At 45.0% G+C, this 26,738-nt stretch overlaps 1 protein-coding gene across 1 annotated transcript in view; it reads left to right on the top strand.

Annotated features, from left to right (window-relative positions):
* The window catches only part of LOC147701037 (phospholipase A2 inhibitor and Ly6/PLAUR domain-containing protein-like), a 108,228-nt gene that overhangs the window by 32,713 nt on the left and 48,777 nt on the right, over positions 1–26,738 (top strand). The gene's annotated exons all lie outside the window — the stretch shown is intronic.

Below are 26,738 nucleotides of genomic sequence, written 5' to 3'. Positions count from 1 at the left end.
CATGAAATTTAATGGTGTAGGGGCTTGTTTGTGGAATAAAAATAACAATGGGCCTAAATGAGGCCTACCTACTATAGTTAACTTAAGAAAACATTTTGGTGAAATCTGAAAAGTAAACATGACAAACTGTTTTCAAGGTCTGGGCAAACATCAATACATAATCATACTAAAAGACACACCTCCCAGGACAACCCAAAGTCTAAGGTAACCACCCTTTGATCAATCAAGGTGAAATTGTAATAACAGTAAAATACAACCCCATTTCTACAAGATAGCTGGTGTATATATATATCACTTAGTTTCTTCACACTGTGGAACACATGTGTGCACCATCATTCAAAAAAAAAAAGTCCTTCATTGGCAAAAACTGTTTTGAAGAAAACAGGAAAACTTATAATAGGTGACATGTTTGTGTTTTTTTTTGTTTTTTTAAAGTGGGGCCTGCTTGTAGTGATAGAAAACATGGGAATAATGCAGGCCAAGGAATTAAGTAACCAAATCCTTTTATGATTCTGTCACAAATTAAAAAAAAGTGTAATTGTGTTCTTCAAAAAAAAAAGTCCAATGTCAATTTTGTTGATCAGTGTAGGTCACCACCCTGCATCTTCGGTATCCGGACACTTCCTCCGATGCGGCCATCCACCACCCTTCCGGTCTGGTCTGGTCTGGTTCCATCATCCAAAAATAATAAACTAACATAAAAACATGAAAGTAAAAAACTAAAACAATAAAAGGAAGTGGGAGGGGGGGGGCCCACGCACCAACACCACAACCCAGCAATCCTAGGGACAAGAAAACAAGTATCATTAATCTTGCATGACAAAATTTTCCATTTAAAAAAGCACCCCAGGTGCCTTTCATTATTGAAAAGAAAATATCCTAATTAATTAAAAACATTCAAAATCTAACTTTTAAGTAAATTTAGCAGGGCCTAACATACCCTAATCCTCTGTGAGACACCCCTCCCTTCAGAGCAGGAGCCAGGCTACAGTATGAAGTAATTTGAATCACTGCCAAATGATGATCTCACAGCAGGAGCAGGGCACTGCAAGCCTCCGTTTCCCTGATCAGAGAAGCCCGCCCAGGCCTACTGCCAAGGGCCAAGAGTGTGCAAGAGTCCCTTATCAGCAGGCAATGAAGCTGCCTGCGTCAACAGCCAGGAAGAGCCAGTTAACCCCACCCTTACATAAACAAGCCGTCCGCGGAACAAAATTGGATTATAGCCAATCATAACGAGACAGGGCCGTGTTCGGAGCCTGCAGAGGAAGAAAAAAAACTCGTCTTCACAAACCAGCTGGTCTGCCAAGGTCGACAAACAAATTCCTTGTAAGCTTGTTCCCAGGCCTGATTTTTCTAACTATCGAAAGCCAGCATTTTAAAAAAAAACAATTCTGTTACAATGTACTGCTACTTAAAAGCTCCAGTTTCTAAAAAGACTTTTGTCTAACTAATTCAGCATTTATGCAACATGCAGATCAACATACAAAAAGGGGCAATTTGACATCTGCACACAAAATTATGCATTCTGCATTTGAAGAAAAAACGAATCTTCATGGACCATTGTCAGCTGTTGAAAGAGAAATAATTTTAAAACAACATAAAATGCAGACACATTTCACCATTGTGTTTAGTTCAACCAGGGGCATCATGTAATTGTGCATTACAATGTAATTTAACATGCAAGCTATTTAATCCAACCTAATAAAAGGGCCACATTCATACATTAAAAAAGTTTCAGTTTGCATTTGGGAAAATAATAATAAGAATACATGTCATTTTTTTTTTCAAAAGCACACGGTTGCCTTTCACTAATTAAAAGCACATGTTACCATGCACTGTCGGGCAAGATTGATTATTCTCAACCTGTGATCATTGCAACCAGCACATTCCTTTCTAGATGGAAAACCCTCAAAGAAATAATTAATGAAAACAGCCCCGTAGCGTGCACTCTAACAGGGCCATCTTTTTAACATTTCACTCATTTTAAATCATGCATTCAAAAATAATTCACTACATGTCAGTGGATGCATATTAAGAAGCGCATTTAAAAGAACACAGCTCTCTCCGTGCAAACCCTTATCTCAATCCGACTGGTTGATTTATAACCGCATCAGTTCCAAGGCAAACCCACACAAATTCGTAGACGCATTTCAAAAAGAATGTGAAATGAACAGAACCCTTCGCAAAGCCCAAGATGTTACCTTTCCGTCAAGAAGCTGACAAAGCACATAAGCAGACCAAGGAATCAATAAAAGTCAAAATCAAACCATCAAATAATCCACTGACTTTTATAGTCAGGTCAGATAACCATGCGTGTTAACAGCATGTTAAAAATAAAGACTGCCATCTCAACTCAAGATATTAACCCTTTGGCAGCTCAAGCACAATCAATTCCCAATGACTGCAGATACATGGGAAAATCATGAACACATCTCTTCACGTTTACAGATAACACGTACACACATTTTCAAAACGTTATCCCCAAGCACCCGAGAGAGATCCAGCTCTCTCCTGCCTAACCTAATGATAACATGCCCTGTCCAAGCCATGACCACATGGCGCTATTCACAAGCCATATTTACAAGACAAACTCTTCACAAACAATATATCCAAGGCGCAATTCACAAGGAACACAGCAGATCAACATGAGAACATGCACCTCACAAGCCACATTAACATGGCGCTATTCACAAGCCATATTTACAAGGAGCTATATGCAAAGAACTCCACAGATCATATAACAATGAACACATTTCACATTGCACAGCATAAGCAGATGCAGCAAGCAATTTAATGGGCAATTTAAAAGCATTTTTTACACACATTTATACAATTGGACCATCACAAAGATGTAACTGGCTTCCTCATGTAATGCCATCCTTCAACCCTGACAGTTTAAACACCAAGATGAAAACCATTCCTTCCACCCTGAATAAGCCAAATGCCATGATGTAATGCAATCTCCTCAAGCTGCAACTGTTCAAGCCCATAGGTCACACATGCTACATAAACTGCAACATTACGCCAGATGGAACCGGCGTTCAGGGCACTCCCTCAGAACACATGGGAAACTCTCTAAGCACATGGCCAGGACACACAGGTTTCGTAAACTGTTCGTAGACGCCAGATGTTATGGCTGGATTTTCTGATTAGATGGGATCAGCCCCTAGGGGCCCCTCCAACCCAGCCAGAACGTAATCACATCCCTCCTCAGGACCAACTATCCAGGCACCTGGGTACCTACCTGAGGATGGGGAACTCGCAATATACAAGCTCATATTATTAAAAACACCACTAAATCTATAGGGATACTAAGAATACTCACTGATTACTAAGGATAACTTATAGTCTCGCGGCCACTCAGACCCAGACTAATCTACCCTGGGGCAGATATGACACACAATCCGGTGCGTCTACACACGTGGGTCTGCAGCCCCAGTGCTCTCCCTTATTTCCAAACGGTTCGCAATCCGGCAAACCTCCACGCCAGTCATCCCCCCTGACGCTCTCACTTACACACGGGCCGCAATCCGGCAGCCCTCCACGCTGGTAATCCTCCCCAGCGTTCTCACTAACGCCGTATATCAACGACGACCACATTCCTATGAACACCTTCAGATATTCACTAAGGGTCTGCTACTACAATAATATTATGGGATGGCCGAATTACTTAGTGTCAACAATTCCCTAGCTCAAGGGCTCCCTGTTCTCCCTATTCATTCAGACTTACCGGATCAGGGGCAGCATCTGTTCTGGCTATAACATCTGACTAGGAGGAAAAAGGTTACCTATGCTTTGGAACAGAAGACGCTGTTTACAGGATTATGGGAGGGTGTACTAACTTAGTCCCTTAGTTGCAGGTCTCCTCTCTCCCTCACTATTACTTACCTGATCAGGGGTAGCATCTGTTCAAACAGTAATACTACTAGGAAAGGGGATTACCCTCACTGTATGGGGACAAAGATATACACACTATGTGATTGAGTTATTCCTTGATTTAAGCGCTCCTACTCCCTTCTGATTCATCAGTGGCTCAACGGCAACTGGCTAGAAGCCAGGTTAGCTTTATCATAAAAAAACTCATGCACACTATTAATGGGGATGTTTATTGTAACAATAATAAAGTATACATATACAAAACTATGGGGTCTCTATAACTAGCAGTAACTTTAACACACCGCTGAAAGAGAAGAGATTAAACATAACAGGAACACTCCGCTGAAAGGGAAAAGATTAGACATACAATAGAAGTGTAAGTGTAACTAATTCAGACTACCTCACCTATTAGAAGGAAGATTTCTCTCTCTGCCTCTGGTGGGATTAGGGCTCTCTCTGTCTCTCCCTCCTTCACCACATCACCACGCCTCTGGTTCAGTTGCTCCAGCTGACAGCCTTCTTTGATGCCCTCTGCACTGCTCTCTCTCTCTCCTCATCTTCAGCAATCGTCTGCCTTCTTTCTCCATTTAAGAACTGCACTCTATTCTGCAGCTCCAGCAGACATTCTCTCTCTCTCTCCAAGCTGTTCTGAGCTCCAAGCTGTTCTGAGCTCCAGGCTGAACTGCACACAAGCTGGAATGAACTCCACGCTGAACTGAACACCAAACTGAACTGACCACTCCTCCTCTCCTGTAGCTCACTAATATGGATTCCTCTCCCCTCATGGAAATTTCCACCAGAGGGCTGCCTCCTACCGAATTCCTGTGCCAGCTCCCAGGCTTCCACGCAACCGCAGTGGCCATCTGCTTGTTACGTCTGGGCCCAAGAGAAAAACACATTTCTCGGATAAGAAGCAGTCCTAACTGGATTTTCCTCTAGCACACAACAGTCTTAACTATAAACATTACCTTTACCCTGAAAAGCCTCTCAGCTTCATCAAGATGGAGTCCCTCTAGCTCTAGGCCTGTAGGCCTGAAAGGGATGAAATGCCCCATAGCTCTGCCAGAATACCTAAATAAACCATACCAATGTGTCAAGTATGTCAAAGCCAATAGGCAATAGACAGGTTAAAGTCAAGAATAAAGGATCTATAAGCAGCTATCCTCTTCTAGGTCTGGAAGAAAGGGCTTAAAAGGGCCAACACAGGCTAAGAATACCTATACTAGATGTGAGCAAGACTAATGATCTATATCACTGCTAAATAGAGCCAAAAACTCTGCCATAACACCGCTCTCTCCCGGTTGCTGGGCTCCGGGTTGGTTGCTGGATTCTCTCACTGGTTGGTGTACCGGGTTCGGTCTGTGGCCTCCCTCCCTCGTCTTCGATCGGGGGAAGAGATGCTCCGGACTCTACCCAGGCGGTCAGCGCTTTCTGGAAATCTTCCTTAGGACTTAGTCCGGTACTCGGGATACTCAGTTCCTTGCAGAACTACTTCAACTCTCTATGTGTGTAATCTTCCAGGAGGTCCTTGTCAAAGGTTGTCTTTACACCAGATTCAGTAGTCGTCATGGTTGCTCTTCTCTTCTTGTGCGTTTGCTGCGTGTGGGTTCAGGTAGTGTGTCAGTGGTACGATCTTTTAGACGTAGGTTCGCATCGCGTCGCTGCCACCAATGTTGGAAAGCGGTGACCCCAGGGGTCAAGAGGACTCTCCTAACCGCCTGGAACCTCCTCTCCCACAATTACTGCCGAGTCTTATCGAGGGGGGAGTCTCCGCCGGGGAGGACTGATCGTACACACTGTCGAAACACGACACTTATGAACGGACACCACACCGTGATTCTTTATCAAGAAAGACTTTATCAAGATTAAAAGTAAGGGGCAATACACAGCGATTGAGAGATCGCGAAAGTCTCATAACGAGGGATCGGGGAAGCGGGACAGTCTTAGGAGGCCAGCTGGCATGCCACGCACCCTGCGCACAGTTATCAATCCTCGAACTAGGGGGTACGGGGGTGGCGATGGAACTTGCTGTCCTACTCACTTCGGGTTCAAGTTGATCGTGAGGGTAGCGTCGATGGTCCAGCCGGACCAGAGAGTTCGTCAAGCCGCGACAAGGTCAGCAGGGCTTGGTCAGGAGTACTCCGTCGTACTCGTAAGCAGGTGGAGCCGCGACAGCGTCAGCAGGGCTCCGATGTTCAGGTCTTGTGCTTTGAGAGGGAGCCGCGACAGCGTCAGCAGGGCTCCGATGGTTCAGTTCTGGTGCTTCGAGAGGGAGCCGCGACAGTGTCAGCAGGGCTCCGATGGTTCAGTTCTTGCTCTCGAGAGGGAGTCGCGACAGCGTCAGCAGGGCTCCGATGGTTCAGTTCCGTAGGTTCTAGGATGAGCCGCGACGACGTCAGCAGGGCTCGGTGGGTCAGAGTCTGTTCTCCTCAAAGTCAGCCGCGTTCAGATCAGCAGGGATTTCTTGTCCAAGATACAACTGCCGATTAGGTAGAAGGCAGGCTGTCTTATAGTCGTCAAGCTCTTTGATGTCCGGACCCTCATAGGCAGGAGGCCGGAGGTCCGAGGGCCAGGCGCCTGATCGTCTGGGCGGTTGGTTCTTTGATGCTTTGGACCATGCGCCCATGGAATCCCAGACACCCATCAGGGCCTGGAGCCAGCTCACTAGGAGGCCCAAGGTGCAATCGAAACCAGCCCCCAGGGATAGTTCAGAGGTGTGAGGGAAACCAGTTCCTCGGAAGGGGGCCGGAGGTGTGATGGAAGTCTTGGTTTCAGGTTCTTGGTGAGTTGTTCCCCCCCCGGGCAAATCTGGGCGCGCCGGACGCGCAGGCTTAGCTGCAGCCAGGAGAGGCCAGGGCTGCCGAAAGGAAAGAAGGTGGCCGGCCGGCCGAGGTGGCCAAACATGGAGTCTGATGGTCACATGCATGGGTGCAGGCACGCGGTCTGGGGATCATCTCAGGTCCAGTGTAGGAGTGTCATGTACAGTTCTGGGTGGACGGGAATCAGTTCCACTCGTAGATCTGAGGCTGCGGAGATCAGCGAGGACCACGCCACGAGGCCGGGTCCAACACCACTCCTGCCTATCAAAAATGTATACCTGGATGTCTGAATCCTCTCTCAAACTGAATGGGTCTAAGACCAAAATTATGCCACTAGGGCATAAAGGGTCCACACTGCCTTCGAACATCTGGCCCACATGTCTAGGCGAACCCCCCTCCCCAAAAAATGAGATCAAAAGCCTGGGGGTCTGGATGGAACAGGATCTTTCATTCAAGACCCAAGCTAAAAAAATGGCGGGAGCCTGTTTTGGCCTCCTCCGATCGGCTCGAAAAGTTCTGCCACTTCTTCCGCAGCCTTCTACGAAGCTGCTGATCCAAGGACTGATCCTGTCCAGATTGGATTACAGTAACGCTATCTTCCTTGGTGCACCGGAAACCACATTTAACAAACTCCAACAGATCCAGAATGCTGCAGCAAGGTTTCTCACGGGCACTTCAGTCAGAATGTCAGCTAAACAAGCACTTAATCTGCTGCACTGTCTTCCGATACGCGAAAGGGTAAAATTCAAATCCTTATGTATTGCACACAAACTGTTCCAGGGTAAGGGGCCCCCCATTCTGAAGAACTTAGTCGTACCCTATAAAGCCAACAGACTACTCCGTTCAGATCATGAATGCCTGGTCACTGTGCCCAGAGTAAAAAAGGCACGCACAGGAGGACGGCGATTCTCGGTAAATACAGCTAAACTGTGGAATTCCCTCCCCTTGAAACTACGTGCAGAATCCTGCCATCTGCGGTTTTGGAAACTCTTGAAAACCCACCTCTTTCCCTAATCATTTCTAACTACTTCTCTGGTATTCGCACTGGTCTCTCTGTTCTGGTTTAGTGCTGGGATGCTTCCGGGTAACTATGCGCTCTATAAATCCTCATTCATTCATTCATTCGTTTTGATGTCTGTTCTAAAATACTATCGGGTCTGAGAGCCGGAAGGACCCGGCCCATTTAAATGCCCTGACTGACAGTTAAGCAAATGACCTTTGCATTCCTATCCTGTACTTCTGACTCTGGTAGCCAGTGGATGAGGGTTCTGGTGTTTTGGTCCCAGAAGGACTGGATTCAGAAGTGCAGGGGGAAGTCTAGCTGCATTTAAGAGGCAAAGAGTAGCTGAAATTAAGTTGCAGGAAGAGAAATGTTTGTCATCATAAAGACAATTTTGGGATTAGCATAAAAGGCTTTGAGGACTAGTGCAAGTAGTTTGTAGGGGGCGGGCCCTGTTATTAACGAAGAGCCAGTCAGCTTGGCAATAATGGGAAGGTAGTGGTGCCCCATTCACAAAGATGTTGATGTGTTTATACTTGTTGCACCCCTTAATACCAAGAAAATGCCAGGTGCACTCCTGGTGCACTTGAGAAATTCATGAGTAAGCTAAATTACTATATTAGTAACTCACCCATGCTTATACATCAATCTTTCTGGAATCCATCCTGGGGTGTTCAGGACAGAGGGCTTAGGACCAGATGTGTGACAGTGTTTTGCTGTTGCAAACTGGAAATCTGCCTGTTTGCGACCCCAATATTCAATCAATCAATAATTTGTAAAGCGCACTAGATACCTGCGAGGATCTCAATGTGCTGGGGAGGGGGGGGGGGGCGCTACTGATCGAACAGCCAGGTCTTGAGTATCCTCCTGAAGGTCAGCAAGTCTTGAGTCTGTCGAAGGCTCAGTGGGAGGGTGTTCCATATCTTGGCGGCGAGGTCGGCGAAGGATCTCCCACCGGTGCTTGTTCTTTGGATGCGCTGTACTGTGGCGAGTGAGAGGTCAGCGTAGCGTAGCTGGCGGTTGGGGATTGGTTTGCCCCATGTACAAACCCTATTTTGCAAGCCAGCAACCTATTACCAACTCAAAAAATAGGATCTGCCACTCACCATTAGAAAGGGCCATGCCAAGGGCTTCCCTTCCAAATAGCGGTCACAATACACTCGCAGTTTTCCACCTACTTCAAGTAGGAAGTAAGCCACTGGCAAATGGGAAAAGGTCCCCAGGGCACCCCTTCCCCTTTGTGAATGTATGCATAAATATTTTTTGAGAACAGGCAGAGGTCCCATGGACCACTGCCTACTCTTAAAAAATGAAACATAAACGTTACATTTTTCTCTTTTAAATGGAGTTTGTTTTCCTTTCTTAGGAAAATAGGCGGCATTTAAAAAAAAAAACCTGCTTAATATAAAAAATTATGCAATTTGCGACTTGCAAGTTTTAAGGGTCGTACATCGGGCCCATAGTGCTCTAGTGGTGATTAAGTGATATGGAAGGGTCACAAAAGTACTAATGCTGTAGCCCACATTCCTGATAACGAATGAGTTAATTACAACCATGACTGTACAGAAGGGGGACCTCTGCGCAGAAGCGAATCTCTCAGCCGAAGTGGAATTAGAAAGCATTTTAAAAAGATTTAGGATTGTATGCATGGCTTTGGTGGTGATAAAAGCGTGGTAGTGGTAAAGGCCCATATGTCAGAAGGAAACTAAATGTACCTAGGAGTAGTGGTAATAGTAGAAGAGCACTACTGCTGCTATGTGTGGGGGTACAGAACCCTGTACCATATTGAACATCTCTACATTCCTGGCAGGGACCTTCAGTCCCAGAGATCCCCTTGCTTTCAGAGCACCAACACTCAGAGAGGGGCTGGATTGCCTGATCATTAGCGTTACAAAGTGTCGCACCTGAGACTATGGTGTTGGACATGCTTGGGTTGTGCCTGGGCAAAGCCTGGGCCAAGGGCTGGTCCATCCATGCCCATCGGAGCCCAGAGAAGGTTAGGCTGGGTCCTGCCTCTTGATTTTTTAAACTTGGCCCATGTAAATACATGACCCCGCTGGACCATCTGGAACGCATTCGGGAAATGTGACTACATGGCTCTGTGTGGCACCTTTATTGTTTACTTGGCCGAGTAGCTTGGTTAAGGAACCTTGTTTGCGTGCTCTTGTGTGCATGAGCTCAGTATGCTTGCCCATCATTTCAGTCCCATCTAGCACCACTGGATTAATGCCGCATATGGCTAAAGACCACATGGCTGCCTTGACATATCCTACATCTTTCGGCAATCCTGAGGTTAGGCAAATCAGTGAAAGTGAACCTAGCTCCAAAAGGAAGCATAAAACGAAGCATGGGTGACATTCTAAATTACAATGCAGTTTCAATCATAGTACTGATATTATGGAGTCTGGAGACCGCCCTTTGCTGCTGTCTGGGCAGGCTTCAAATAGACCTACAGCTGATGATTGTGTACAACCACCTATTGACTGAAATGGGATATTGGATAGATGCTCAGATTCTGTGCATGCATGTGTTTCTCTCTTGTTGTATAAGATTTGTTACTTTGAACATTCTGTTAGCCTGTTGATTTCTTCATTAAATGCTGCCTCAGATCGGCAGGTTTCGAAATAGCCACAGTTGACTAGCAGTGTTGGTAATAGTACTGCTTCAGCTGTCTCCTCAATGTTACTGGATAGTATAGGTCCTTACCAGTTCTCCCAAGTTTGAGGTGATCTGTGCCCCCCAAAGTCAGGCGCAAGTGGGGTATATGGTTAAGGGGTGCAAACTTTAGGATTGGGTGCCTTGTATAGGACACATTGATAAAGGCCCAACTCGCAGATTCAAGCAACGCCCCGCAGCCTCATTCCTTACCTGACCCTCTCCCCTGTCAGCTGTTCCTATGTGGTCATTTTAACTGGAGTTCCCCCACCCCAGGGATGCAGTGGAGAGTCTTATAGGCACCTTAAAAATAATGTTTGTCATTGGTTGATTAATCATACAGATTTGAAAATCCCTGAATATGACAACATCCTAATGGTAAGGAGGGTTGGTTGGTTGGGCCCAAGTTGGGTGTGCCCATCACTTAAGAACAATTGAGGGCACTTTTTCTTATCAGTTGTAGGATTCTTGGTCTGGATGAGTGGTTGGTCAAGAGTGGGACTAGAGCCTGTTTAGTGGGAGACAACGTTAACCTCGTCCACCTGGCATTTTTTTAATAAGCATTTGCCACCCAAGGAAAGGGTGGGATCCAGGGCCTTGCCCTTCTGAGTTGCTGCTGGGGATAGGTTGTCAGTCTCGCCCTCCAACAAATTTCTCCCTCTCTGTGACCTGGATATTTTACACTGACGTCCTGGTCTGTCTACCAGCAATAGTGATATTCTGGAAACTAATCTCTAAATTCCTTCCCACCAAGGTGCAGCTGTCTCCCACTAATCCCCAATGTTCTGCCCCCATTCCTTCTGGAGTGTGTATCCTCTCCTGTAGTTGTGTTAGGCCTCCTCTTTTATCCCCCTATAGCCTTGGAGTCTCATGTTTTGGGCAACACTGAGCTGCACCTGCACTCCCATACTAATATCATCTCCTGGAATGTTGCTGGTTTGCTGTCAAAACTTGAGGGTCTTTCCACAGATTCATTTGACATCTGCCTCTTCCAAGAGACTTTCGGCCAGATTTACCAATTTCTCCTGCAGAGAAGTGCAGCAGCTGCAAATTCTGCACTGCGTGAGAAGGAGAGAGCTTTAGAGCACCACATTTACTGAAATATGGCAATCTCCTACCCTCTCCCTTTTGCGGCGCTGACATTAGCTGCCATATGCCATGGAGATGCCTTTGCGCCATAGTGTGCAAAAGTATCTCTGTGAGTCAAGCAGAGGTTTTGTACTGGAAGTATACCCTTTAAGTTCAAAATACTATGCTTAGACTCATTTTAAACATTCCCCCTTTGTATGTGTGCTGTATAGTGTATCATGCATGCAAAGTTAGAAAATAAAGAAGAAACAAATAATTTCTCCTTCATGGCCCTTAGTTGAAGGGTGCACTATTTTCTGATGTTAAACTCTGTCTACTTTATTTAGGAAATTGAGTTTAGTGTCATAAACTTTGGATGGCTGCATTGGAATGCCCATGCACTACCCATGGTTGTCACATTTGCGCTAAGTAATGCAAAGCAGTGCTATGTGATGCTTCAAGATACTTTCATGTTATTTCCAGTGCTTAACAGGTCTAGAGCTGGAATGAAAATTGGACAAAAAGATTTGGCGCTGATATGCTTCGATTTTGTGACACATTCACAGCATAAAATCTTAGTAAATCTGCCTTTTGGTCAGTTGCCCCAGATGCCGAGCAGGGTTTGTCAATTTTAACCTGACTGCTACCACCACAGGGAAGGGAAGACCCTCGGGAGCGTTGTCACTTTGGATCAAAACTACTGTTTGCTGCACATCTAGGGAGTTTGCATTGGGTAGTGCGGATGGACAGTGCATTTCCCTTTCCTTTCCTACAAGTAGTGAAATTAAATAAAAATTTATAATAAACACACTCTACTAACCTGAGGTGTCTAGGCTCGCAACCTTGCAAACTGGGCAGTACCAGGTATGTGGCCAAGGGATATAGGCTCCTAGGGATTAAAAAGCCATGTTTTTAGTTTTTCTCTAAAGCAGAGAAGGTCTGATTCCTTTTTCAAGAATAAAGGGAGGCTGTTCCAGACAAAGGAGGTGCTGCTAGTAGAACTTCTCCCGCCCCATTTTTCTTTTTTACTCTGGGAACAATGATATTACAGGCTGTTTCTGAGCGAAGGGATCGTGGCGGAAGGTACCATTGAAATACAAACTTAAAAACGTGTGGGCCTTCTCCATGGAGAGCACTGAAAGCAATGCATAGGGCCTTAAACTGTATACGCTGCTCAATAGGTAACCAATGGAGAAGGTTAAATGGCAGCTGAGACAGATTCTCTTTTGGGTATGCCGAATAACAGGCGAGCAGCTGAGATTGTAGGATCTGCAGCTTATTCAGCCTTTTTTTCTTACACTTACAAAAAGAGCATTTCAGTAGCCAATCTTTAAAAGTATCAAGCAGAAACTACTGTTTTTTGCAGGTCCTTTGGAATGAAAGGAAAGAATTTCTGAGTTTCATCATAAAAAAGGAGGCAGACTTAATAGTATTCATACGCCCTCGAAGGTTAACTGGTAATCAAAGATAACTCCAAGAATGTTTACCTTTGTGACTGGCAGCGGAGGTTTTGTCCAAGTTCAGGTCTGGCCACCAGTCTTGGGACCAGAAGGAAGTCTCTTTTCCAAAGACCATCAACTCGGTCTTACCTGAGTTCAGGTTTAAGCAATTTAGGGCCATCCATTTTCCGATCTCTGCATACAGTTGTAAAAACACTTTGTTGTCTGTGAGATATTAGATGATGCAGAGATCACTAGATGTGTGTCGTCTGCATAGGTAACTGCTGGGAACCCAAATAATCTAATTAACTTGGCCAAAGGGGTCACCTAGATGTTAAAAAGAGTCGGACTGAGAGACGCCACAGGGGAGTGGCAAGGATGGGGATTTAAAATTGTCAACTGCAACAAGCTGAATATTGTCTGACAGAAATGATTTAACTAAAGCAATGGCTTTATCCTTTACCCCAATATCATCCAGTCTCTTCAGCAGGATTTGGCGGTTTACGGGGTCAAATGCCACTGAGAGATCCTGTAGGGCCAGCACTGCACTGCCCCCTACATCCAGTGTTGATGTAATCTGTCCTGAGGCACTTATCAAAGCCAATTCAGTGCTATGATGCTTCCTAAATACGATTTGGCAAGGATCTGGTCCTCGATGAACGCTGTGATCTGTGATTTAAGAGCTTTCTCAATATTTTTTTGCCAGAACAGGCAATCTCGAAACAGGACAATAATTCCAAGGATCTAGAGGATTTATGTTGCCTTTTTTGATTAAAGGGAGAATATGCGCTATCTTCCAGCTTCTAGAGAATTTTCATGACCTAACCATAAGATAAAAAAATATCTGTTAGGTAGTCTGAAATAGTGTCAGCCATTAAATGTGTGGTTTTTGGTGGGCATGGATCCTGTGGAGAGCCTGATTTAGTTTGCAGGAGGATGGTTTTAATTTGGCCCTGGGAAAGTTCAGGAAAAGAGATTAAATGAGATTTGCATTCATTATTAATGAGTTGGGAGTCAACATGACATTCAATTGTCTTACATTGGGTAGTCGTTATGATCATTCAAAGGATAAGAGGAAAAAAGAATTAAGACCGACTTAACCTTATCTTAAGGCCAGTGAATCCTCATAATGACGTCCCCATTTCCTTTCCTGCCTGCAACATGCTTGTTTAAGCAGTCTTAGGTTTTCTGTGAACTAAGGTTTGGAGGGGATGTCCTGGTTTCTCCTATGGAGTTTGATAGGTGCAATTTTATCCGTGGCGTTCTCCAGCCAACCCTAATAGGTTAGCTGCTTTGTCGGGTTCCGTGTTTATGCAAGCTGTGTTTCTGATAAGGTAGCTTCTAGTTCTATCTGCTTTATCAGATGCCAGTTACGTGAGTGCCTTGCTGGATCCATTTTGTTCTGAGGTGTCTTCAAATAGGCTACATTAAAATAAACATAGCTGCTCTATGATCACACCATAGCAAGGGTAGGACTGTTGGTGTGGATAAGTGAGTCAGTCAGAAAAGATCCCATCAAAAAGATGACCTGCCTGATGCTTTGGTTCATTTACCTGTTGTTCCAACCCTAGACTAAGCAGCATGAGACATGTCGAGTCCGTATTCACAGAGTTTTCTAGGTGCATATTAAAATCACCTAGAATTGTAAAATCTGGTGACTCAATTTCTAAATCTAAGAACTGAAAAAAAGTGGAGAAGGAACCATAACAAGTCCCAGGGTTCCGGAACACAAAAGTATTCCTTTAAAAGAAATAATGTTTTTTATGGGGTGTGGCTAGCTAGCCAAAATGGCGGACACAAATCTTAAGCTCCATTGACCATCCCCTAAAACTCCAATATATTTATCCTGCACAAGCGCCGCCAATCCTTGAGATCTGAACTAAAAGATCTCCACTGGTTGCCAGTGAGGGAAAGAATCGATTTTAAAAGCATGTGTATTGCCCACCGTGCCTATTGGAGGAAAGGAGCAATTCTGAATCACACCCTGATTACCCCCTACCATCCCAACAGACAGCTTAGGTCGGCCCATACCTTCCAAGTCCTCAATCCTAGGATCAAAAGAGAAAGTAGTGGAGGCAGAATGTTTTCAGTAAATGCGGCAAAGCTCTGGAACTCTCTTCCAATCTCTCTCCAATCAGAACCTAACATTCTGCTTTTCCGGAAAAAACTAAAAACCCTTCTCTTCAGTATATAACTCAGCCCCTGCCACACGCACCTGTTTTTCTTTAAAGCGCAAGGACGCCTGCGGGTAGCTATCGCGCTATACAAAAACGAAATCCAATCCAATCCAATCCAACGAATGCTGATTAGGACTGGACCCCTGAAACCCAGCGGCACCTGCTGAGCCTGCTACTGGGCTAACTGACCCATTGATGCCATGAATATGTAAGCAACAAACATCTGTCCCTGCCTGTAGTGTGGACGCGCGCGGGCGCCTGGTGCTAGAAGATGGCCGTCTGCGCCTGACTGCCTGAGACTGGTGCTGTGGGGAACCTTCGCCAGAACCTGGCGCCGCATGGAAGGAGGGGACCCGGTACTTGGCCGTGCCACCTCCCGGAGCTCCACGGCCCTATACACTGTGAGGCTGAACGCGGATGCCTGGTGCTAGGGAATGGCCACCCACGCCTGAGTGCCTGCATCCAGTGCTGTGGGTGGCCTCTGCCAGGACATGCTGCAGTGGAGTAAGGACACCACCACAAGCGGGAGACCTGGCTTTGAGCCACGCCACTCTCCGGAACTGTATGTCCCTGTCTGCCGTACACAGGAGACTGAAGCTGGAGGAGGACCGCCTGCGCCTAGGTGTCAATCAATCAATCAATTAGGAGTTTGTTAAACCACAACTACTCACCCGTAAGGGTCTCAAGGCACTAGGGGTGGGGGGATGCAGGTTCCATTCCATCAAGGAGGGGGTCTGTCGAAGAGCCAGGTTTTGAGGTTTCTTGCAAAGATGGGGAGCGATGTTGTCTGTCTGAGGTGGAGCGGAAGGGCGTTCCATGCTTTGGCCGCGAGGAAGGAGAAGGAGCGGCCTCCCTATCTGGTCTTTCTGGTGCGGGGGACCTCGGCGTAGGAGAGCTGGGCTGATCGTAGGGTCCTTTGGGGTGCGTGGAATTTGAGCCGGCTGTTCAGGTATGCTGGTCCGGTGCCGTGGAGGGCCTTGTGTGCGTGGGTGAGCATCTTAAAGGTGATTCTCACCTCGACGGGGAGCCAGTGGAGTGTGTGCAGGTGCTGGGAGATGTGGCAGTGTTTTGGCAGGTTGAAGACCAGTGTTTGTTGGGGCGTTTTGGATGTTCTGTAGCTTGCGGATGAGGTTTTTGTTTATTCTGACGTAGAGTGCGTTGCCGTAGTCGAGTCTGCTGGTGACCAGGGCGTGAGTGACTGTCTTTCAGTGTTTGAGGGGGATCCATTTGAAGGTCTTACGAAGGAGGCGGAGGGTGTGGAAGCAGGAAGATGAGACAGAGTTGATCTGGCGGTCCATTTTGAGCTTGGAGTCCAGGATGATTCCCAGGTTGCGTGCGTGGTCTGTGGGGGTTGGCGGGTTTCCGAGGGCGGTGGGCCACCAGGTGTCGCTCCAGGCGTCGGGGTTTGGGCCCATGATGAGTACTTCTGTTTTGTTGGTGTTTAGTTGTAGGCAGCTGTTTTTCATCCATTTGGCGACGGCTTCCATTCCTTCTCGAAAGTTGCGTCTGGCGGTGTTGGGCTCGTTGGATAGGGAGAGGATGAACTGGGTGTTGTCTGCGTAAGACACGATGTTGAGTTCGTAGGTTCTGACGATGGGGGCAAGTGGAGCCATGTAGACGTTGAAGAGCGTCGGGCTGAGGGAGGAGCCCTGGGGGACTCCGCAGGTGGTAGGTGTGGGGTCTGAGAGGAAAGGGGGGAGTCTGACCTGTTGCGTCCTGCTGGAGAGGAAGGAGCAGATCCAGTCGAGGGCCTTGTCCTGGATTCCTGCGTCGTAGAGTCTCCGTATTAGGGTGTGGTGGGGGACTGTGTCGAACGCCGCTCATAGGTCTAGGAGGATGAGGGCTACTGTTTCTCCTTTGTCCAGTAGGGTCGTCTGTTGCGGCGAGGAGGGCGGTTTCCGTACTGTGGTTTTTTCTGAAGCCGGATTGGGAGGAGTCGAGGATGTTGTGTTCTTTAATGAATGTGGTGAGTTGGCTGTTGATGGCTTTCTCAATGACTTTCGCTGGTAAAGGGAGCAGGGAGATTGGTCTGTAGTTTTTATGGTCAGTGGGGTCCACTGAGGGTTTCTTCCGGAGGGGGTTGACCTCGGCGTGTTTCCAGTCGTCAGGGAACAAGACGGTCGCCAGGGAGTGGTTGATGGTGTGGCGGAGCATGGGCGCGATGGTGTCAGCGGCTCCGTTGAAGATGTGGTGGGGGCAGGGGTCCGTGGGGGCCCCTGAGTGGATTGACTTCATTGTCTTTAGTGTGTCTTTGGTGGTGAGGGCTGTCCAGTCATCAATCGCTGGTTTCTGGATGTCGGGGGTGGTTGGTGAGGGTTCAGTGTGTTGGTTGGCTTCGTCGAAGTTGTCGTAGATGCTCTTGATTTTTTGGTGGAAAAAGGTGCTGAGTTTGTCGCAGAGGTCTTGTGAGGGAGGGATGTCAGTAGACTCGCTGGTGGGTTGGCCGAACTCCTTGATGATGCTGAAGAGTTCCTTGCTGTTGTGTGCGTGGGTGGAGATTCTGTCTTCAATCGCTTTTTTCCTCGTTTCTCTGATGAGTTGATGGTGAGCGTTGGTGGCGGTTCTGAAGTTGTTGTGGGCTTCTGTGGATTTGGTGTTTCTCCAGGCCTTTTCGAGGCGGCGGCATGTGCGCCTGGACTCTCGAAGTTCGGTGGTAAACCATCTGGCTTTCTTGGCACGGGTATTGTTGTTTTTCTTGAGGGGGGCTATGGTGTTGGTGCTGTCCGAGATCCATCTCTGCAGGGTTCGGGCTGCGGTGTTCGGGTCGTCGTTTTCCGCAATGGTTGGGGTGGAGTTGTTGAGTGAGGAGATGAGCTGGTCATCGGTGATTTTGGCCCAGTTTCTTTGTGGAAGCAGGTGCTGGTGTCTGTGGATGGTGGGTGTTCTGAAGATGAAGTGGACGCAACAATGGTCAGTCCATGAGAGTTCGGTGGTGTGGCTGAAGGTGATGGAGCTTCCTGTAGTGAAGAGGGGGTCGAGGGTGTGTTCTGCTGAGTGCGTGGGCTTGGTTACGATCTGGCAGAGTCCAATTTTGTGGAGGTTGTCCAGGAGGCATGTGGTGTTGGGGTCCAGTTGATTGCCGAGGTGGAAGTTGAGGTCTCCCAGCAGGGTGTAGTTGGTGGATGCGATGGCCTGCGGGGAGATAATGTCCGTGATGGAGTTGGCGAAGGGTCCGCGGGGTCCAGGGGGTCAGTAGAAGAGGGTTCCTCGGAGGGCTGCAGTGGGGCTGGCCAGTATCTTGAAGTGAAGGTGTTCCATCAGTTCTGTGGACTCGTCAGGGAGTGTGCTCAGGCGGAGGCTGGATTTGTGGATGATGGCGATTCCTCCTCCTGGGTGGGTGGGGCGGTCCTTCCTGTAGATCTTGTATCCTTGGGGGATGGCAATGGCGATGTCCGGTCCTGAGGTGGCGTTGGTCCAGGTTTCAGTGAAGAATGCTACGTCCGGGGTGGTGCTGTCGAGGAGGTCCCAGATTTCTGTGGAGTGTTTGTGGAGAGATCGGACGTTGAGGAGGATGCATTGCAGGGTCTTCGGTTTGGTTGTGTTGTTGTGGGCGGGTTGTGCTGGATCCATGTTCTTGGCGGTGCTGCAGGTGTGCTGGCAGTGGTGACAGCTGAAGGGTCCATGGGTGTGGGCTGGTGATGCTAGCTTGCAGTTGTTGTTGCAGCCTGGGTTGAGTGCGTGGAGTGCTGCTGGGTCATAGCATTGCCGGGGCGGAGGACCAGGGTTCCTGGTGCTGGTCGCGGACGGGTCCCGGACGGGCACAGACGTGCTTGCCTTTGACGCGCCTTCGGTGCACCAGCGGCGCACCCGCAGCCCGCGCAGTGGCTGCCATTAAGTAGGGGTCGGGGAGGGCTGGACAGCTCTGAGGCGGGAGCGGGGAGAGAAGCTGGATTGGGCCGGTCGCGCTGGGGGGGAGGGGCTGCGGGGGCAGCAGCGGCAGGGAAAGGTAAAGGGAGGAAAGAAGGGATAAAGAAAAAGGGAAAATAAGCAGAAATAAGGCACAAAAGAGCAGAGATACAGAAAAGTGCAGAAAGGTGAAAGATGGAAAGGGTAGAAAAACGAGTGAAAACGAGTGAAGGAGCAGAGGGAGAGAACCCGGAGCTGTGGGGGTCTTTTTATCCCAGGCCTGGAATTGTGCGACAGGACTGCCGCCAAAAGAGAGAGACCCAGAATTGAGCTACAACACCCTCCTGAAGCCGTAGCTGACTCAATAAAGGGGGTGACAACCAGCCCCCCCGAGATATGTTTGCCCATGGAGGGCGGCGGCAATGGTAGCAGAGGAGAAGGGTGGAGCATGGCACTAACATCTTGCAGAGACTGCTGCTGGGGACACTGAGATGCCCAATCAACTCCCCTACCCGCAGACCCTGACTCCCGGCGAGAGTCAGAGTCAGGCAAGAAAGAGATAAACAAGCTTTACGATTATTCCATAAGAATCTGGTTAGCAAACTGTTTATGGATTTAAAAAAGTAAAGTGGGAGGGAAATAGGGAGCATTGAAAGACAAAAATTAACAATAGGAAGTAACATCATTTTGACCGTTGCAAGTCTACCCCACCAGAACAAGAAGAGGGGAGACCAACCATTTATATGGGAAGTGAGTTTGTTAAGAACATCCTCATGATTAATTTTGATAGTTTCTCTGATGGTGATGGCATAAAGAATACCAAGACATTTGATATGAGTAGGGTTCCATTCAAAACCAGAGCTGTGAAAGAGATGAGAGAGACAAAATTTATTAAGAGGTAAAACTTTGGATTTGTCAATGTTCAATTTATATCCTAAAACTAAATGATAGGCCTGTAAAAAGGAAAAAAGAACAGGTAAAGAAGTGGATGGTTTGGCGACATAGAGCATGATGTCATCTGCATAGGCTGTATATTTGATCTCAACATTCTTATAAAGAAAGGCAGTATAGGAAGAGGAGCGACGAATTGTTTGTAAAAACGGTTCTAAAGCAAGCACAAATAAAAGGGGTGAGAGACGGCAACCTTGACGAGTGCCTCTATGCAGAGAAAAGTAATTAGATTGAGCAACATTGACCCAGATAGAAGTAGACTAGGGCGGAATAAAGTAGATGAATATAGCGAATAATAGGAGGACTAAATCCATGTCATCTTAAAGCCCCAAACATAAAATCCCAGTTAACACGATCAAAGGCCTTCTCGGCATCCAATGTGATAGCCGCAATAGGGGATTTCACTTTAGAGGCAAGATTAATAATATTAAGAAGAGTTCTTGAATTGTCCATAATGGAGCGTCCCTTAACAAAGCCAGACTGATAAATATTGGTGAGATCAGGGATGATTTGATTAATCCGCAAAGCTAAGACTTTTGCATAAATTTTACAATCAGTATTGATAAGGGAGATAGGACGATAGTTTTTACATAAGGTGGGGTCTTTGTCTTTTTTGGGAAGTAGACAAAACATAGCCTGAGTAAATGAACCTTGTGATTCACCTTTGATAAGAAAAGAATTAATTAAGGAAAGTAGGTGTGATATTAAAATAGATTTAAAATGCAAATAGAAGCGCACTGTAAAACCGTCTGGGCCGGGCGTTTTATCCTTGGGTAATAGAGTAATGGCATTAAGTATTTCAGTATCGGATATAGGGGCATCCAAAGAGGAGAGATCGTCAGCATCTGAAGGGGATTTAGGGATAGATTGGAAAAAGGAATCAATCTGTGCTGAAAAAGGATTGGATTCTGGGGTGTACAGATTAGAATAATATTCGACAAAACAATCAAGAATGTTGGCATCCGAAGAATGGGCGACACCTTGAGAATCCGTGATAGAGATAATGTTGGTCTTTTGCTTTTTAATTTAAAGATAGTTAGCAAGCGCTTTCCCCGCCTTGTTGCAGCAACATTGACCCAGATAGAAGTAGAGGGGGCGGAATAAAGTAGGTGAATATAGCGAATAATAGGAGGACTAAATCCATGCCATCTTAAAGCCCCAAACATAAAATCCCAGTTAACATGATCAAAGACCTTCTCGGCATCCAATGTGATAGCCGCAATAGGGGATTTCACTTTAGAGGCAAGATTAATAATATTAAGAAGAGTTTTTGAATTGTCCGTAATGGAACGTCCCTTAACAAAGCCAGACTGATAAATATTGGTGAGATCAGGGATGATTTGATTCATCCGCAAAGCTAAGACTTTTGCATAAATTTTACTATCAGTATTGATAAGGGAGATAGGCCGATAGCTTTTACATAAGGTGGGGTCTTTGTCTTTTTTGGGAAGTAGACAAAACATAGCCTGAGTAAATGAACCTTGTGATTCACCTTTGACAAGAAAAGAATTAATTAAGGAAAGTAGGTGTGGTATTAAAATAGATTTAAAATGCAAATAGAAGCGCACTGTAAAACCGTCTGGGCCGGGCGTTTTATCCTTGGGTAATAGAGTAATGGCATTAGGTATTTCAATATCGGATATAGGGGCATCCAAAGAGGAGAGATCGACAGCATCTGAAGGGGATTTAAGGATAGATGGGAAAAAGGAATCCATCTGTGCTGAAGAAGGATTGGATTCTGGGGTGTACAGATTAGAATAATATTCGACAAAACAATCAAGAATTTTGGCATCCGAAGAATGAGAGACACCTTGAGAATCCGTGATAGAGATAATGTTGGTCTTTTGCTTTTTAATTTAAAGATAGCTAGCAAGCGCGTTTCCCGCCTTGTTGCGGCCACCATACATTTTTGCATTCAGTTTAAGAAGATTTTTAGATGCAGAGTCCCATGAGTGTTTATTAAACTTAAAATTCCGTCATAAACTAAGACAAATGCTCTACAAATAAAGGAACTAAAAGGAGGGAATAATTGAAGCGCCAGCGTTTGGAGGTGGAGATAGGAGAGGGATAATCCATATCCAGGATAATAGGGGCATGATCGGAAATAAGGATAGAACCAATCTCTGAATTAGTCATGAACTGAAAAGCATGTTGGGTGAGAAATATGTAGTCAATAGGTGAATGTGAGGCATGAACCGGGGAGAAAAAGGAGAACTCAAGAGAGTCGGGGTGAGATATTCTCCAGGAGTCAATAAGACCTCGGGAGGTAATTGCCCTATGAAAAGACTTTTGCATTTTAGTGGGAATGTACCTAGTTTTCGATTTCCTATCTAAAAAAGGATCCATGAGCTGATTAGAATCACCCCCCGAAATGAGGTCTTCAGAGGCGTGTGAGGAAAGGAGGGAGGAAAAGTCATTCCAAAATACATTGTCCACTCCAGTCGGACCATAAACATTACAAAAGGAAAGTTTAACATTGTTAACAATACATTCCAATAACAACCATCTACCATCAGTATCCTGTGATTCTTGCAACACTTGAACATTTAACGATTTATGAAACAAGAGAATAACACCATTTTTAAGATGAACAGCTGGGGAACAGAAAGCTGTTCCAACCCATTGTTTGCGCAATGAGGATAAATCTTGCAGAGTTAAATGTGTTTCTTGCAAAAGAGCAATCTGGCATTTCAGTATCGCTAGGTGAGAGAGGACACGTTGCTTTTTTATCAGATTGCAAAGTCCTTTAACATTCAAGGATATTATTCTAAGACCTTTCATCCAGAATGAAATTGAAAGATTAAAGAGAATTGTAAAAGAAAATTGATGGAAGATACAGAAGAAAGGGAAAAAGAGCAGGAAAAAAATTACGTAAAAAGCCAAAATGAGCAAGGGCGAAAAAGAGAGGGAGATAACACTCCAACGATAAACGCACCCGAAGAGTCAGAAAAAAAGTGAGCAGTAAGAGGGTACTAAAAAGGCTAAGTAAGAGAAAAGGATGTGAAAGAAGGTGAAAGATAAAGAGAAAGAAAAAGGAATGGGAGACAGCAACTCCCTTGAGGTAAGACGAAGAAAACAGGATGGCGAAAAACCACAGGGTTCTAGCCATACACAACAGGAGCAAAACAGACAATGAAGTGAGAGCGGGAGCAACGGGGATAGACGGCCGCACAACAAAAAGGAAAGTCGAAAGCAAAGCCCATAAAAAAGAAGCATAGGAATAAAGGAAAAGAAGACGAATAACATGAGACTAAGCCTGACAATATAATACAAATGAAGGAGACTTACCAGACAACCATGAGGAGAGACGGCGTACTGGGATGTAACAGAAAAAATGCACGATGGGACAACACAACGAAGGAGAAGTGGGATCAAACATTTGGAATATATGTCTAAAATACAAGGGAAGAGAACAACAGCACGTTATAACAAGAAAAGGTGCAGCAAAAATTCATAGGACAACAGAATAAAAACAGTTAAACATTAAGAGCCACTGTGTTCCATTGTGTCCTCCTTATGAGTGTTGATGAACTTGTGAAGATCTGCTGGATCGTCGAAGCTGAACGACCTTTCTTTATACGTGACCTTGAAGAAACACGGATGGATGAGCCCATATCTAGCATTCATGGCACGAAGCGTGGGTCTTAAGTCCAAAAATTCTTTACGACAAGCAGCAGTCAGCTTCAATACATCTTGAGTGAAAAATAACATGTGACCAGACCATAGTAACTGCTTATGCTGCTTAGCCGAATGAAGAATAGTCATTAGATCTGAGTAGAGGAGAAAGTATGCAATGATACCCCTGGGTTTCGAGGAGGCAGAAGAATTTTCAGGGCCAAGGCGGTGCGCCCTCTGAATGTTAACGTCCAAATGCTTAGGGATACCAGTGATAGGCAGGACTTGAGACTTCAAGAAGTGGATGAAATCAGACCCCTCCGAATTTTCTGGAAGACAATAAATGCACAGGTTATTGCGCCTATTTCGATTTTCCAAGTCCTCAGAGGTTTTTTTAAGCATTTCAACTTCTTTGGTGAGACTGATGACCTTGGCGGCAACATCCCGAACATCACTAATCTGTTGTTCAACATCAGTTACCCTTTTGTCTAAGGTAGACCATTTTTCGTCATGTCTCTGCAGAGTTGTGGTGGTATCCGCCATGAAGGGGCGTATATGGCAAAGTTCCTCCATAATGTCATCAAGCGTTACAGGAGGTGGAGACTTTGAAGGTGAAGGAGGGTCTTTTTTTAAGCGCTTACCAGAAGAGGTAGAGTCCTTGCGCGCTGCAGGGGTCACAGAAGAAGCCTTAGAATTCTGTGTAGGCTCCATTGTGGGTGAAGCAGGGGGCTCAATGCAGAGTAATGAGCGAGCACCTCACGCAAATGCACCAATGACAGAAGAATCCAAGAAAGCCACTGCAAAAAGTTGAAAAACAGCCAAAAAAGCAGTAAACATGTAAAGCGAGCAGCAGCTCCCACAGGGCCGTGAAAATGGTAGAGTCAAATGCTGTTCCGTAAGTCTGCTGACAAAGAGCACCACAAGAGGTTAAGGCAAAACAAGTATGAGCAGTTCATTAGCCGCTGGAGACAAAAAACAGGACTTGCAGAGATATAGGCGCAGCGAAGAGGAGCAAGGAGGTCACAAAGTCCACAGCAGTGAGAATGGAAGTAGAAAGTCACTTGATTCTTTTTTTTTTTAAAACGAGTGAAAATAAGGGCAGAAAAACAAAATGGCGGCCATTGTCTGAGAAATCACTTCTTCACATGTTACTCTGCGAAAAAGTAAGCACAGAGAGCAGAAGGCTCACAGAGGTATTTCCGACATCTGAGACCCCCATTGCCTGAAGGAAAAGCCATTCTAAAGCGAGTCCTCCGTATTTAAAAAGCAGTCAAGATTACAGAAATGAAAACAGAAAAAATAAAATTGCGGCCATTCTCGGAGAAATCAGTTTTTCACATTTTATGCCGTGAAAAGATAAGCGCCGAGTGCAGCAAGCATACGCTGGGTCGCTAGGGGATTACCGACATCTGAATCCACCATTTGCAGAAGGATACGCCACCCAAAAGCAAGTCCTCCGTATTTGAAGTGCCGCCAAGGTTGCGGAGCTCACGAAGGAGCGGCCATCTTAGCTGCCGCGTCGCGTGCTCCCCCTCCTATTGATTACTTTTTAATTGGGTTCATTTAGTTTAGGAGCGGGTTGTGGGTTTTTGGGGGACTAGAGTGGGAAGTAATTTATTATAATTAATTAATTCTAAATTTTTATTTAATGGCATTTATAATTAATTCATTGTTGATTAATTATTAATTATTTATTTTTAATTTATTAATTGATAATTATATGAATTATGTTAATTTTTAGAGGGCGTTTTTTGTGGATTTATAGGGGAATAGGGTGAGAAGTAAATATTAATGAATTAATTATACATTTGTATTTATTGGTATTGAATATTGATTTATTGTTAATTAATTATTAATTGGTCATTAATTATGAATTGAATAATTGATAATTATATGAATTGTGTTACCTTTTTTGGGGGTTTATGAGGGAATTGGGTGGGAAGTAAATTAATTATAATAAAGTCATTATGAATTGTTATTTATTGTTATTGATAATTAATGTATTGTTGATTAATTAATAATTGGTAATTGATTTGTATTAATGTATCGTTTATTATATTAAATGTGTTAATTTATTTTAGGAGTAGGTCGTGGGTTTATAGGAGAATAGGGTGGGAAGTAATTTAATTGTATTAAAGTAAATATAATTTTAATTTATTGGTATTCATAATTAATATATTTTTAAATAATTATTAATTGCTTATTTAATTAAAACATTATTTAATTGATAAGCATGTGAATTTTAACCCTCTGCTATCCAACACTTTCCCTACAGTTGCACTATCTGGAATGGGAATAGTGATTTTAACCCTTTCGCTATCTAACACTTTCCCTACTGTTGCACTCTTTGGAGTGGGAATAGTGATTATTACTCCTACGCTATCCAACACTTTCCCTACTGTTGCACTCTCTGGAGTAGTAATTTTAACCTCTATGCTATCTAACACTTTACCTACTGTTGCACTCTCTGGAGTGGAAATAGTAATTTTAACCCCTTCACTATACAACACTTTCCCTACTGTTGCATTTTCTGGAGTGGGAATAGTAGTTTTTACCCCTACGCTATCCAAAATTTTCCCTACTGTTGTACTCTCTGGAGTGGGGATAATAATGTTTACCCCTACGCTATCCAACACTTTCCCTACTGTTGCAGTCACTGGAGTGGGAATAGTAATTTTTACATCTTTGCTATCCAACACTTTCCCTACTGTTGCAATCAGTGGAGTGAAATAGTAATGTTAACCCTTTCCCTATCCAACACTTTCCCTACTGTTGCACTCTCTGGAGTGGGAATAGTAATATTTACCCCTACACTGTCACGCGCCAGGCTTCCAATATGTGTAAATAAAACACGCAGGCAAAATCACACTACCTACTGGCACATGAAAAGTGGCATACACCACAAAAAAATATTCGACTACTGTTTTAACACATAAAATACATTTTAATTCCTTATAGAAAATATTATTTGATAAAATCAATACATGATTACTGACATTTGATAAAACATTTTTGCATTATAACATATGCATACATTCATACAAAAAACACTTTTTATATTTAAAAATAATGGATGGTTTCCTGTCTACCCGTTTCGACACCTATCCGTGTCTTCCTCAGGACTGTACCATTGTGATGCTGTGAAAAGATATTTAAGAATTCTTTACAATTTCGTATTTTAGTGCAAAAACAGCATATATTTTAAAAATAATACTTTGTGCCAGATAACGGTTATAAACATATGATGATGATACCGCCTAACAATATATTTTACTATTTGAATATATTCACA

Source organism: Lissotriton vulgaris, chromosome 7, assembly GCF_964263255.1.
Source record: "Lissotriton vulgaris chromosome 7, aLisVul1.2, whole genome shotgun sequence".
NCBI classification, from domain to species: Eukaryota; Metazoa; Chordata; class Amphibia; order Caudata; family Salamandridae; genus Lissotriton; species Lissotriton vulgaris.
This window is presented reverse-complemented; position numbering and strand designations above follow the sequence as displayed.